The sequence below is a fragment of the Urocitellus parryii genome, chromosome Y (genome assembly GCF_045843805.1).
Source record: "Urocitellus parryii isolate mUroPar1 chromosome Y, mUroPar1.hap1, whole genome shotgun sequence".
Classification (NCBI taxonomy): domain Eukaryota; kingdom Metazoa; phylum Chordata; class Mammalia; order Rodentia; family Sciuridae; genus Urocitellus; species Urocitellus parryii.
In genome coordinates this window covers 13,132,396-13,148,056 of record NC_135548.1, presented here as the reverse complement: position 1 = coordinate 13,148,056, position 15,661 = coordinate 13,132,396, and the positions used below count along the sequence as shown (strand labels likewise).

General features: G+C 42.0%; 2 pseudogenes; both read left to right on the top strand.

The window, feature by feature from the left end:
* The first annotated feature begins 1,863 nt into the window (after positions 1–1,863).
* LOC144251181 (heat shock cognate 71 kDa protein-like) lies at positions 1,864–8,590 on the top strand (annotated as a pseudogene).
* Positions 8,591–11,147: 2,557 nt separating this feature from the next.
* Positions 11,148–15,661, top strand: part of LOC144251180 (ribosome quality control complex subunit TCF25-like) — a 29,611-nt pseudogene continuing 25,097 nt past the window's right edge.

Sequence of the window (15,661 nt, the reverse complement as noted above, 5' to 3'; positions counted from 1 at the left end):
ACTTCTAGGAAATTTGTCATGTGACAGGAACACTTTGAGAAAACAGAAGAAGCTGTTTTTGAAAAACAGAATTAGATTCAAGAACGTGCATGTGACCACTGAAGTAAAGCTTTTAATTTTTGACAGAGAATGTAGGAAATTGATTGTAAAAAAAAAATGCGTTGAATTTTTATTTTATTTTATTTTACTTTTTTCAGAAAGATAGGGACACAAGTGCTATCTTGATACTAAAATTGGACATTAGCTTGCATATATGTGTGACATAGTCTCTCTCTCTCTCTCTCTCTCTCTCTCTCTCAAGAAAGAAGGGATCAAGAAAACTTTGGTCTTGTCCTATTAGAGAATAGTTTTATCTTCTTATTGACAGTGAGGGAGCCTGTCTGGCCTTTGCTTCAACTTATGGAAGAAAAATCAGTATTGGTTCACTCTCTTCTGTCAATAAAAAGCACACCTTGCCACTTCTAGGCTGAGGGATAATAATGAGAGCAGTTGGAACAGAGCCATATATCTTTTCACCACAGGGATTCTAATCAGAATCATTACCTACTTTTGATGTATTGTGAAGATATGCCTTTGCCAAGAAAATTTGAGACAAGAAATTTCTTTGTGCTATGAATATTAAACATTCTTACATAAAATTGTTACCATCTGCTTACCACCCAGGTGTTCAATGATGAAGTATTGTGAATGAAAAGCTTGTATTACTAAAAGCTTTGAAGACTGATGCTTCATTCTTCACATTGGTATTTCTAATCATTTGATTTTCCAAGCTATGTTTAAATAAGGTTTTGTTTTTCCAAACTATATAAAGGGATAACTAGCTTCAAGATTTAGGGGCTTTTTCCACCTTACGAAATTTGAGTATTTCCAACTTTTTATACTAACATATATTTTATTAGGGTGAAGATATTTAAAAAACTATACTTTATTATATTATAAATGAACATACATAGACAATGTTTAATAATTGGAAATTTGTTTAAGAAAATAGATTGCTTAGCAAATCCTAGGTTTGGTACAGAATTAAAGAACTCAGCTGAACTATCATAGAATCTACAAAGAACCATGTTTGGTCATTTTTTAATATAATTTAAAATTTATCAAACTGGAACCACTTTCTTCTTCAATTTTCAAACAGCCAATGGAAACACATTGAAGAGAGTATAAGCAATAATAATTTTGTCCCCCATTCATTGGTTTCTTAAAAAAAATTGAGCATCTCCTCAGCTGACAAGCACTGGTCTTTAAGATTTGCTATTGCTATATTGACACCAATTCTCTCATATTTGTGTGACATGTAATCTGCTTAAACAATCATTAGGAAAATTTTCAAGTTCTTTTTATTATTGAGAAACAAGTAAAAGACAGTATAAGTCAGATTGTTAAGAAAAATGTCCAAATAAATATGATTTATAATTATCTCCTTTGGGGAAAATAAGTCTCTTTAATAATTTTGTTTATATCACTAAGAACCAGCAATGAAATTGTTTTGATTTCTGATCAAAAATTCTGAATTTAAAGAAAAAGAAAGAAAGCAATAGAATTCATGAATAAATATACTAATCACAAAATAGATAATTTTCAGAGGAATCATGAATGTCCAAAACTGACAAAAGAAATAGAATATTTAAATAATAAATTGTCCTTGGGAAAAAATGGATTATACAAAGCAAATATAACCCTAAGTAAATATTATAGAAATACCTTTAAATATATAGTGAAGGAAGAACACCAAGGAAAAGTGAAATTTTAAAAACAATAGGTCAGATCATTGAATGTGGTGGCAGCTTTTGAGATTTGCATGTTTTTTTTTTTTTTCGGAAAGTATATTCTGGCCTATGGAATATTCTGGCCTATGGAACCATGTCTAAGGGACCTGCAGTCAGCATTGATCTTGGCACCACCAACTCTTGTGTGGGTGTCTTCCAGCATGGAAAAGTGGAGATAATTATAAATGATTGGGGAACCCAGCTACCCCAAGCTATGTCACCTTCACCTTCATTGGCAAAGAATGATTGATCAGTGATGCTGCAAAGAATCAGGTTGTAATGTGCCCCACCAACACAGTATTTGATGCCAAATATCTGGCAAGGCAGAGATTTGATGATGCTGTTGACCAGTCTAATATGAAGCACTGATGGTGAATGATGCAGGAAGGCCCAAAGTCAAAGTAGAATACAAGGGTGAGACAAAAAGTTTCTATCTAGAGGAGGTATCTTTTATGGTTGGGACAAAGATGAGGGAAATTGAAGAGGCCTACCTTTACCACTGGCCTACTGTTACCATTGCTGTGGTCACAGTGCCAGCTTACTTCAGTGACTCTCAGCATCAGTCAACCAAAGATGCTGGAACAATTGCTGGTCTCAATGTACTTAGGTAATCAATTAGCCAACTGCCACTGTTATTGCTTATGATTTAGACAAAAAGGTTGGAGCTGAAAGAAATGTGCTAATTTTTATTTAGGAGGTGGCACTTTTGATGTGTCAATCTTCACTATTGAGGTCAAATCCACAGCTGGAGACACCCACTTGGGTGGAGAAGATTTTGATGACCCTGTGGTCAATGTTTCTCTCTGAGTTCAAGTGAAAGCATAAGAAGGACATCTGTGAAAACAAAAGAGCTGTCCAACGTCTCCATACTGCATGTGAAAGAGCTAATCATACCCTCTCTTCCAGCAAACAGGCTAGTACTGAGATTGATTCTCTCTATGAAGGAATCAAGTTCTATACCTCCATTACCTGTGCTTGATTTGAAGAGTTGAATCCTGTTCCGTGGCACCCTGTATCCTGTAGAAAAATCTCTTTGAAATGCCAAGTTAGACAAGTTACATATCCATGATATTGTACTGGTGGGTGGTTCTACTCATATCCCCCAGATTCAGAAGCTTCTGTAGGACTTCATCAGTGGAAAAGAACGGAATAAAAGTATCAACCTTGATGATGCTGTTGCTTATGGTGCCGCTGTCCAGGTAGCCATTTTATCTGAACATAAGCCTAAAAATGTTCAAGATTTGCTGCTCTTGGATGTCACTCCTCTTTCCCTTGGTATTGAAACTTCTGGTGGAGTCGTGATTGTCCTTATTAAGTGCAATACCACCATTCCTACCAAGGAGACACAGAGCTTCACGACCTACTCTGATAACCAGCATGGTGTGCTCATTCAGATACATAAAGGTGAGCATGCCATAACTAAGTATAACAACCTGCTTGGCGAGTTTGAACTCACGGGCACATCTCCTGCACCCCTTGGTGTTCCTCAGATTCAAGTCACTTTTGATACTGATGACAATGGCATCCTCGATATCTCTGCCATAGATAAGAGTACAGAAAAAAAGAACAAGATTACCATCACTAATGACAGAGATTGTTCAGGCAAGGAGGACATTGAGAACCTGGCTTAGGAAGCTTAAAAGTACAAAGCTGAAGACAAAAAGCAGAGGGACAATATGTCATCCAAGAATTTGCTGGAGTCTTATGCATTCAACACGGAAGTGACTGTTGAAGATGAGAAACTTCAAGGCAAGATAAATGATGAAGATAAATGCAAGATTTTGACAAATGTAATGAAATCATTGACTGGCTGGATAAGAATCAGACTGCATAATGTTAATCTTTTCTTCCTGCTCTTCCTCCCTGGTATGTTCTTAGTTGCTCTCATTATATCAAAGAAGACATTTGGTATTTGTGTTTTAGGGATTGGCTAGCTTCACTAAGCATAATCTGCTCTAGTGCCATCCATTTCCCTGCAAATTCCATGATTTTGTCATTTTTTAGTGCTGCGTAATACTCCACGGTGTATAAATGCCACATTTTTTAATCCATTCATCTATTGAAGGGCATCTGGGTTGGTTCCACAGTCTAGCAATTGTGAATTGTGCTGCTATGAACATCCATGTGGCAGTATCCCTGTAGTATGCTCATTTAAGGACTTCAGGGAATGGTCCGAGGAGGGCAATAGCTGGGTCAAATGGTGGTTCCATTCCCAGCTTTCTGCGGGAAGAAAAGATTAACATTAAACAGAGACATGAGGTGGAAGGGAAAGGGAGAGAAAAGGGAAATTGCATGGAAATGGAGGGAGACCCTCATTGTTATACAAAATTACATATAAGAGGTTGTGACGGGAATGGGAAAATAAACAAGGAGAGAAATGAATTACAGTAGATGGGGTAGAGAGAAGATGGGTGGGGAGGGGAGGAGGGGGGATAGTAGAGGATAGGAAAGGTAGCAGAATACAACAGTTACTAATATGGCATTATGTAAAAATGTGGATGTGTACCGATGTGATTCTGCAATCTGTATTTGGGGTAAAAATGGGAGTTCATAACCCACTTGAATCTAATGTATGAAATATGATATGTCAAGAGCTTTGTAATGATTTGAACAACCGATAAAAAATAAATAAAACATAAAAAAATAAAAACATAAAAAAAAAGAATCAGTCTGCAGAGAAGGAAGAATTAAACATCAGCAGAAAGAGCTGGTCTGCAACCCCACCATCGCCAAGCTGTTCCAGAGTGCAGGAGGCATGCCAGGAGGAAATCCTGGAGGGTCACCTCTCTTGTGGTACTTCCTCTGGGCCCACTATTGAAGAGATTGATAAAGTTAGCCCAAGTACAGATGTAGCATTGTTCTGCACAGTAAAATATGGAAGGGCTCAAATTTGTAGCAAATTTAAAGTTGCTTCTATAGAAAATTACTGGGCATTCTCAATATTTGCATATAGAACGGGTACACAGGTAAAGGAAATAACATTGTACTTTATAAGCATTGTATTGCAAATGGAAAATGCAATGTCTTAAATAAAACTATTTAAAATTGGCAAAAAAATCCTCAATAGGTCAAAGTATATGACAATTTGAGTCTTCAATTTCAAGATGAAATATGGCAAATTGAATTTAGCAATACATTAAAATAATTGTTCAGAATGGTCAGGGAATTTTTATTCTAATATCCCAGAATGATTGAACATTAGGCAATATTTGCATATAATTAATCATAAAATAAAATACTTGAAAGGAAATTATATGGTAATCTTGATTTTTTTCACTTTTTAAATTCTAATTTGTTATATATGACAGCAGAATGCATTACTTTCATATTACATATATAGAGCAGAATTTTTTATATCTTTGGTTGAACACAAAGTAGAGTCACATCATTCATGTCTTCATTCATATACTCAGGGTAATGATGTCCATCTCATTCCATCATATTTCCTACCCCCATGCCCCCTCCTTTCTCCTCCCTCCTCTTTTCCCTATCTAGAGTTCATCTAATCCTCCCATGCCCCATCCCACCACATTATGAATCAGCATCCTTAAATCAGAGAAGACATCTTGCATTTGATTTTTTAGGATTGGCTAACTTCACTTAGCATTATATTCTCCAACTCCATTCATTTACCTGCAAATACCATGATTTTATTCTCTTTTAATGCTGAGTAATATTCCATTGTGTGTATATATTACATTTTCTTTATCCATTCATCTACTGAAGAACATCTAGGTTGGTTTCACAGTTTAGCTATTGTGCTGCTATAAACATTGATGTGGCTGTGTCCCTGTAATATGCTGTTTTTAAGTTCTTTGGGTATAGACTGAGAAGTGGAATAGCTGGGTCAAATGGTGGTTCCATAACCAGTTTTCCAAAGATTCTCCATACTGCTTTCCTTATTGGCTTCACTAGTTTGCAGTTCTACCAGCAATGTATGAGTGTACCTTTCCCCCCACATCCTCTTTTAAATACATCTTCAGATTGATTTTAGGAATTTACTAATTCAGTAAGAATTAAAGGATGGTTTAGAACATCCTGTTTCAAACAAACTGCTAAGTTTATGTTTATAGGGTTTGACTTAGTGTCATTGCCACTAAAATAAGTGTGATAATCAGGATGTGATGATTGCTATAACAAGCAGTCCTCCAAGTTTGTGACTCACCCAATAAAATTTGTTCATACACCATTTCCCTATGAAAGAAATAAATTATAGCACATCCATAGGAAGCAATATTATACCCCTATTAACTATATAATGGCACAATATAATGTCTAAAAAATGAGGCACACTTAATTGTATTTACAGTATGATATCATTACTTGTTAACTACTTACACACAAATAAACACACAAACTTAGAAGGTTTTATATCAGACTTTTAAGAGCAATTGTCTTTGGGTGATGGCTTAGGGGTGATATTAGGCTTTTTTTTGTTTATTCTCTGTGGTTTTAAAATGATCTACAATAATTTATTTTACTTAAAATAAATGAATCTTATAAATGAACAATGAAAGTATCCTAAAAATCAGTCATCAGTTACTATTACATATTCATTTTTATGTAGATTGAAAATTCTCTCATCATGTAATAAACTTTGCCAATATCTGGCCAACTTTTAATCAAGAACATTTCTGGTGTAGTCTATTGCCCACAGTGTGTGTGGTTGATGGATTTTGTCCGTGCCTTTCAATCACATAAGCTATTAGACTCATGACATTGTCATAATTAACCCAACACGAAAATTCTGATTTAGTTGTTGAAGTGATGACCACTAATCCTGTCGGTGACAAGAAAGTCCTGATAATGACGGACTGAGGGGTTGAAAAGGAGGGCAAGTTTGGGGATTTAACTTCCCTGAAACCCTTTTCTTTGAAGGGTTGGACATTGGATCCGATATTGTTTACTTCAGATCTTTGCACAAATCATTCCACGGGCCTCTTTGGGAGGGAAGGGGTAAAATATAGAAGCAGTGCTTGATTTAGGATTTGTTTTGGAACCATTTATCTGTTGGACTGCTGACAACAGTCAACATTTTCTAAATACCTGAAGGAATGAAAGTAGATTGTTATCCAGCAAGAAAGTGGTGGAGGCAACTTGGTATCTCTCTATGTTCATTTAGATGACTGTTTGAGTAAGAAAACCAAAACGCCAAAACTAAAAAAAAAAAAAAAAAAAAAAAAAAAAACAGATAAAAGTTACTTATAAATTTGTCATGCATCCAGCCTTGGTGTGTGGTCCTGTCCAGTGTCCAAGGTGGCCTACGGAAGACCTTTATTTTGTAAAAGAAAGTTCAAAAAGGCAAAGATATCATTGACTTAGACCAAACATTCACTAACTTCTGCAAATGGATTGTCAATAGGCATTGGCATATTTTCCTTATTTTGGCCAGGAGAAGGGGTAGAGTTATTCTCAATGTTAAGTAAAGGTCATCTCTCTCTGCCATACTGCCAGAGACGAATGGCCCAAGCTGTCTGTTCACTGGGTCAACTTGGGTACTCTCCCATATTTGTACTGGATAGGTAGTCAAGTGAAATGCCAGATTCATCACTGATAGAATTGCTTTCCTGGGTGGCAATCCCTTAATTTGTGTGCCTTCATGGACAATGGCCATCATTTTTAATTACCTTTTTGTCCTGTAGCAGTTCATCTATCTTTTAAACACTTCAAATTTAATCTTCATGTTAGATGAAGAGGGAAAATTTGCTGTGAAATCACGATCAGACTAGTTTCATAAACTTGAGTAATTTTAGGGAAAAAAAAAGCTTAAAGGACTCATCAAAATTTGAAAGTCGAAGGCAAATACTGATGGCTTTCTAGTCATTTATTATTATGACAGGATCTCCATGTGCATAATTCTAAATATTTAGATCCTTAAACCATTTGTTTCCTAAAAATGTGAAAAACAGTTTACACCTCTTTTATGGCACCTTTGAAACAATTTAACCATAACACTTCTGATGATTCCAAATAGAACATCTGATTTTTCCCCCGCTTTATATATAAACAACCATAGGCACTGGGGACCCAAGATCAATCAGACATGTCTCTGTGAAGGCAAATAAAATAGCCAAGGATGCTTTTGGAGCAGTGTGTGCAGAGCACTCTGAGTGCTGAGTCCTTCTGGGGTGCTGGGGAGCAGGAAAGGTACAGGGATCAGCAATGATAACCATGGGTCAGGCTCTGGAAATTCTCGAGGTTTCTCCCACCAGAACCTGAGTCAACCCTTGGGATAATTGAGAAAGGTAACTTCCTCCACCTAATGGATGAGAAGACAGAGGTTTAGGGGTGAACTGTCTTCCAAGTCCTCACCTGCCAAGGAGGAGGTGAAGCAGGAACTTGAGAAATGATGTCCAGATCTGGTCTGATCCAAAGCTCAGCGTCTTGACCATGCATGTTGTTTCCTACATAGAGGGGCAAAAGTTGGAAAGGGCCCTGTGGGGAGTTAGTCCAGCCAAGCAGGGGTGACAGAGGAGCATGGGGTGGGGAACAGGCAGAGAGAGGAAAGACACTTCCTACCTACGAGGCAACACAGTAGTCCTAGACACTGGATGACTGTGCCTGAAAACCATGCACTGCAAGATTGGGAGGGATTTTTCTTCTCTCCCTGTGGAAGGGACTGTTCTGAAAGCCCATCTACTTGCTCGCCTGTCCTGGTAGCTCAGCGGCATGTTTGGAAGGTTGACTTAGTGAGTATGCCACTATTTCATTCCGTGTCCCCTCTGACTGAACAGGCCTGTGGTTTCTCTTCTCTTGGGTTCTTCCTTACAGTTCTCGAAGAGAAGTGGAAGAACAGTTCAGGCATCAAACCTCAGAGATAAGGCATCCAAACAATGTCAAGACCGCTGTCCGTCCATCTGTTGTCCCACCTTTTTGAGCCAGGGCCCAGCAGCCCAGTGTATAAATCATGAATTTACACAAAGAGAGATATGGTGGAAGGGAAACGATGAATAGAGTAGGAATCGGGGAGGGTGGGATGAAAGTAAGAACAGAAGAAGAGGAATGCAGAGAGGGAGATAAAGATGAAGGAAGGGGAAAAAGAAATGGGGAGAGAATTACAGAGGAAAGGGCCTTTAGAGGGAGATAATGAGCTAAGCATTAGACCAATTAAAGAGGTGCTGTTTGTAGTACCTTTTCAGTACATAACTGGAATTTCATTCTATAAAATGAGGAAGAGGGAGAATCTAGAGGTTTTAAAAAATAAAACAGTGATCCTTCAACATGCAGTAGAATGTGGAGAAATGGATAAGATCCTCTTTAGACATAATAAAAGACGGGGGGGAAGTTTCAAGGAGATAATGTGACTGCAAGCCCTGTCACATGTTTTAATCCCAGGTACTCAGGAGGCTGAGGTGGGAGGGTTACAAAAAGGGTGTTGGAGGGCTACTTCATGAGACCCTGTCCCCAAATAAAAATGCTTCAAAGGACTGAAGGTGTACTCAGTGGAAGAGCACTTGCCTCGTATGAGTGAAGCCCTGGGTTTAAACTCCAGTGTGACCAAAAGAAAAAGGGAAAGAGAAAAAATATATACCATTCCATGACCTAGGATTTAATGTGACTGAGAAGACCACAGTGTATGCTGGATCAACAGTGCCTGCAACACTAAGCAGAAATCCTTTTGTTCTTCTAATTAAAGACTAGAATATCACATGTGCTTCTATGTAGATATAAAGTACCACATTTTGAAATGGTAAAATAGCCATAAATCTCTCCTATTTATGCCAACTATTAGTTTTGATTTTGTAGAAGCCTAATTTTAAAAGTCCTACCAAAACCTATTATTTAATTTTATGAATAAAAGTAGGAACAAATAAAAAATGCTTGACATGTTGTAGGAAATCTGTAAGTAGCTGTTAAATAAATGTACAATAAGCAAAAACACTTGGCAGTCTCAGCATGCAAAATGATTACAGTCCAATAATTATAATATGTTCTACAACCATAAATTAAATCAAGAAGCTGTTAAATGGAGATGTATCGAACTCTGAAAGAATTCTATTTATACCCTTTCTAGTGCTTCTCCCCAATTATAAGCAATGAATTTAAAATTCCAGTTCATTTTCCAGCTGTGATGTAGGAAAAGATATAAGGGGAAAGAGGAGGGAGGAGAGAGATAGAAGCTGTTAGTTCATTGCTGATATCGTGAGCCACACCATGGTAGACACAGGCATGCACAGATACAATCAGACATGCCACAAAGAAATAATAAGACTTATGAAATTTTTTTTCTATTTAATATTTATAAATGGTGTGAGCTATACCAGGGAGTAGGGACCACCAGTATACCAGTAGTTAGAGACTACCACAGACACAAAGGAAAGATGCATTTCTCATGCCTTAACTCATGAACGATCAACCATGAAAAGTACCACAAAGAATGGATTAGTCAGAGCTTCCAATCATAACAAGGACTTGGGTTAGAAAGCACTGATTTCACTTGGCCTAATGATACCTGATGGATAACTAAAAGAAAAATTAAGATTTGGCCCCTCTACCTTCAATTTGTGCCTGTCTCCTTTGCCTTAAACTTTAGGTTGTATTCTCCTCAACTCTGTATATAGTCATGTCAATCACTTAAGGAGTGTCTGTTTAGAAACTGGTTATACAAGGTTTTAGTCTATTTTTTTAACCACTGTGACCAAAAGAACTGACATGAATAATTTTAGAAAGGAAAAGTTTATTTGGGTCTCACAGTTTTAGTTGTCTCAGTCCATAGATGGCCAGGTCTATTGCTTTAGGCCAGAGGTGAGGCAGAACATCATGGTGGAAGAGTGTCCTGGAGGAAAGCATCTGGGGAAATTGCCCCAGGAAGCAGAGAAACAGAATGACTTCTCCTCTCACAAAGGACAAAATATATAGTGCAAAGGCATATTCCCAGGCACTCACCTCCCGAGCCACACCCTACTTGTCTAAAATCACCACCCAGTTAATCCCTATAGGGGGACTAATGCACTGCTTAGGTTAAGACTCTCATAACCCCATCATTTTACCTCTAAATTTCTTGCATTTTCTCACACATGAGCTTTTGGGGGCTATCTTCTATCTAACCATAACATATGTACAACCCACCTTGAACCCTTTCAAGGCTGAGGACACCAAGATAAATGTCTCAGCCTGTTGCCCTCATTCTCCAAGGAGATGATGTGCCTGGAGCTCATGGGAGCTGGTGGCTCCAGGCAGGCACTGTGCTGAGCACCTGCCTCCTCACACACACCCTGAGGTGGTATGGTCCTCACTGCACCTTTCAGATGAGGAAAGTGAAGTATCTGGACGCTCACTCAGGAATATGCTAAGACCTTAGCCGCAGCGCGCAGGCGCGCCGGCCGCTCTCTTTTCTGCTCTTCCTTCTCTCTCTCTCTCTACAGGCCGTTGCGTCCTATGTCGCCACGGGCCCTCCAGAGGCTGAGAGGGGAACAGCGCGGCCAGGAGCCCCTGGGGCCCGGCGCCCTGCAGTTTGTCCTCCGTGATGATGGGGACACAGAAGAAGAAGGACCAAAACGGGATCCGGGTGAGCCGGCGCCCCAGGGGCTCAGGGAAGGAGGGTGTCCAAGTCAACAAACGGTTGGAGCTGGTGAGGAGCGGGGCAACCTGTGGGAACTGGGGGCGGGGGCGCGGAGCGTGACGTCATGGGAGGGCGGGGTGGGTGTAAAGTTGGGTCTGTACTGCGGTGAACTGGTGGGCGGGGTCTTGATGTCATGGGTGGGGCCGGGCTACGGGCAGCTCTGCAGTGGAGAGGGCGGGGCCAGACGTAAGGGGCGGGGCTAGGGCGGGACCGGAGCGAGCAGGGGCGGTGTCGAGGGCAGGTAGGGTCGCCGAGGAGAAGGTGGGGCTGTGCCGATAAGGGGCGGGGCTAAGGGCCAAGTAGGCGGGGCGAGCAGTTAAGGGCCCAGGTGACGATACTGAGCTGCATTGGGCAGGGCGGGGGCTTCGCTAAGAGGGTGTGGCTCTGAACTCCAGGGGTGGGACTAAAGGGGAAAGCTGGGGTGGGTTGATGAAATTGAACTACAGCGGGGAGGGTGTGGCTCTGTACGGTGGGAGGGGTTGTGGCGGGCAGGACCGGCTAAGGGGGTCGCAGTGAAGGGGATGAATGATGGGACTGCGCTGCTGCAGGGAGGGCGGCTGCTGCTGCGGGGACGGTGGTGTGTGATGTTAGAAGTGAGGCTGGGGTGAGCAGGGGCGGCGTCAGAAAGGAGGGGTCCCCTCACTGCAGAGGGGAGGGTGGGGCAGCGGCGTCCAGGGGCGGAGTGCCAGGGCAGAGTGCGGCTGTTGACTGCGCTGCAGTGAAGGGGTGGGGCAGGGCTTCCTGATTCGGGTCATCCTAGATTTCATAGTTTAGCATCTCCAAAACCTTTCAGTTTATTCATAACACCTCTGCCTAACCGGGGATGTTGCATCTTGCTCCTTCCTGCCTCCCTCACCTAGGTGTCCGCTACAGGGAGGTAAAGGAAAGTGAAATGCCCGCTGGTCCCACGATGTTTTCCCCTTAGTACGGGCCTCATCTGTAGTTTCTCGTTTGTATGGGTTATCTGATAGTGGCTTCTCTGAGCTGGCAGGTAGCATGACTGTTTTGCTCACCTTGTATCAGTCTCAGTTGCCCCTGAGTTTTTATCGAGTTGGCAAGTTAAAAGGCTATAATGTTAAAAGACATTGTGGAGTATGGAAATTGTCCTTAGATAGTTTGGGGATTTGCTTTAAAAGTTATTGACCTTGCCACTTAAGAGCTGGTCTAACCCCATAGTCTGGTGGAGGTGGGACTGAAGTCCCTTCTTTGAATTCTATGTCTGTACCCGACCTCTTCTGTTTCTCAGCCTGAAAGTAACTCTCCCCAGCTTTCTATTTCTTTCTCTTTTTTATTATGGAAAATTTCAAACACAGAGATATGGTAGTACAGGTACTTCATGTGTCCATCCCTGGGATCCCTAATTATGGACACTTGGCAACTACTATCTGCCTTGGACTTTCACTCCCTTCTCTCCAGGGATGACTTAAAAACATCCCAGACAGCACACCACTTACCCTTAAACTTGCCAGTCCTGTTTCTGACAACTCTCAGGGTGCACCACTTTTCATCCTGTCCCATTATTACCAGCTCAGGATCAGTTGTGAAGTCTGCCACTTCACAAACCTTTTGTCCTTATTCAAATGCCCTCCAGATTGTCTTTAAGAATAACTCCCAGGCGGAGGGCATTTACATGTTCTGGGTACCACTCATTTCTTCCTCACAGTTTGGGAAGTGGGGTGATGTTGACAGCAGCGGTGACATCTTCAATTTATACTGGGCTGTGGCTCAGTGCTGGATCCCTTGCCTCAGGCATTGGAGGCAAGGGCTCCATCCCTAGCACTGCAAAAGAAGAAAACAGGAAAAAAACCACATACACATAATTAAATTTAGGCTTTTTTATTTGAACCTGTGCTCTCTAAACCACACAATGATATTGTCCCTGCTGGTGAAAATTGGTGGGTGAATAGAGAAATAGAGGTGTTCAAGGTTATGAAAAAAAAGAAGAGATGATTGTATGTCTGAATGGGAAAAAATGATGCTTATGTGAATCCCTCCTTGAAATCACTCTGGTCCAAGAGATTGGCTTGGGGCTTTGTGATTGTGTAAGCCTTCTTCTTGTTGTGTGGGGTGTTTTGTTGTGTTGTTGTTGTTGTTGTTTAGTTTTGACTTTTGTACTGGGGATTGAATCAGGGGCATTTTATTACTGAAGCAGGGTCTTGCTAAATTGCTGCACGTCTCACTGAATTGCTGAGACTGGCTTCAAACTGTTGGTCCTCCTGTCTCAGCCTCTCTAGTTGCTGGGATCTTGCATTTTGGTGCTGGGAATTGAGCCCAGAGCCTCGTGCATGCTAAGTATCCTCTTCCACCAAACTGCACCCCCGGCCCCTGCTTTCTGAGGGTATGAGTATCACTGACTTAGGTCCCCTTCCCAGTCTCAGGATTTGTGCATGAGCTCTATATCTGTATCCATGTGTCCAAATGCACCTGACCTTACAGACTAGGGCTTACCTGCTCCTCAGGCTTCCCTGTCTCTGTTGAAAACCACATGCCAAGATCAGCCACCTGGAAGATGTCCCTGGTCTCTTGACATTTGTGCAAACCATTGAAAAGTCCTGTGTGGCTCTAAGTGCACAGGGTTGTGACCCATTCTTCCCAGTCTCCACCTCTGCTTGTCCAGGCTGCCTAGACAGCTCTCCTCACTTGCTTTTCTAGCCTGCTCTGCTCAGCCACACTGCCCTTCCTTTGCTGCCCTCTATGCCTACAGTTCCCCACGTTCAAGTACCAACACATGGTTGGATCTTTCCTCCCTCAGAGGCAGAGTCTCTTCCCCGTCACACCGCCATACAGACTGATTATGGTCACAGTTGCCCTACAGTCCCATTCCCTCTATTCTGGCCCTTTTCCATCTTCTGGCAGTTACCTGCGAACATACTGTATACATTACTTGTTTGTTCTTTGTGTTTTGCATGGGTTGCTTCCTGGGGCTGAAGTGTCTGCTTCCTGAAAGGACTTTGTTGCTAGCTGTGTGTCCCCACCACCCAGCAGGCATGCACAGAGCTCCTCCTGGAAGACCGAAGGCATGTCTTCCTCAGGGTGCAGGCTCCTGGGCTGTAGAGTCAGTGACTTCCATTCCAATGTGGGATCCACCTCTTCTGGATGTAGGAGCATTGATGAGATACCTGATGAAAGCTTTGGGATGCTTTCCTTGGCCTTGTGGGACTGTGGTGAAGAGATGCTGGGCCCTCAGTGGGCACTCAGCAAGTACGGAAATGATGTGATGTTGAAATGGAGGAAGCAAGAGAGCTTTTCTAGAAGAAAAGCCTCCCGGGGAAATGGACGCAGACACCTATAGGCCTGGTCCCCACCTGCCGCCTAGAGTGTGGACCTTGGTGTCATGCATGGCTCATGGGTGTTCCTTTGGCTTTGGTTAGAAATCACCTTTACTGTCTCAGTCAGGGGGTCCTAAAGACAGCTTACTGAAGTTAAGTCAGATGAAGTGCCGTCAGATGCACCCCAGGGCTATGTAGTGAGTCTTGACAGAGGCATGCACAGCATGAGTGCCACACCACATTCTGAGAGCTTGCCACCTGCAGCGTGTGCCCCCTTTCCCTGCGTGTGTGTGAGTCCTGCCTGTGTCTGCATTTCCCACTAGCAGAGTCTTCCAGAATGTGCTCTTTCCTTCTGTCCTCGCTTGCTTAGCCTGTGCTTTTGAGTTTCATGCAGGCTGTGGGTTTTCGTGGTCAGCTCCTTGCTGAGTAGCAGTGTATTGCAGGGTGTTCATCCGTGGTGTTTCAGGGGTCTGACTCAGTTCTGGTTGGGGGCTGCTCTGCCTGGAGTTGCTGAGCTCTAAGGACAGGTGTTTTGTGGGTTTGGGTTTCATTTTGGCTGATGGGGCATCTACAGGGAGAACTGCTGCATCGGGAGTGGATGCGTATACCTGGACCAGCAGGTGCTGAGCGCTCCTCCAGCGTTTTATCCCACCTGCCTATGGGCTGTGTGAGGCTGAAGGTGCTCCAGCCTCCAGGGAATTGGTGTTGGCAGCCTCTGCCCCCATCCCTCAGCAGGGACAGTGCTCCTCACTGGCTTTTGATTTACATTTCAATAAAGATGTTGTTGGGTGTCTTTCCATGTGCCTATTGTCCATTTCTTTGTCTTCTTTTTATTAATATTTTTTAGTTGTAGATGGACACAATATCTTTATTTTATTTTTATGTGGTGCTGAGGATCGAACCCAGGGCCTCGCATGTGGCTAGGTGATCGCTCTACCGCTGAGTCACAACCCCAGCCCCTGTTTGTCTTCTTTTGTGAACCGTCTCTTCACATTTTGCTGCCTGTGGTGGATTCCAAGGCTGCTCTGTGAGCATGGAGCACTGACACCTGGCCAGACATG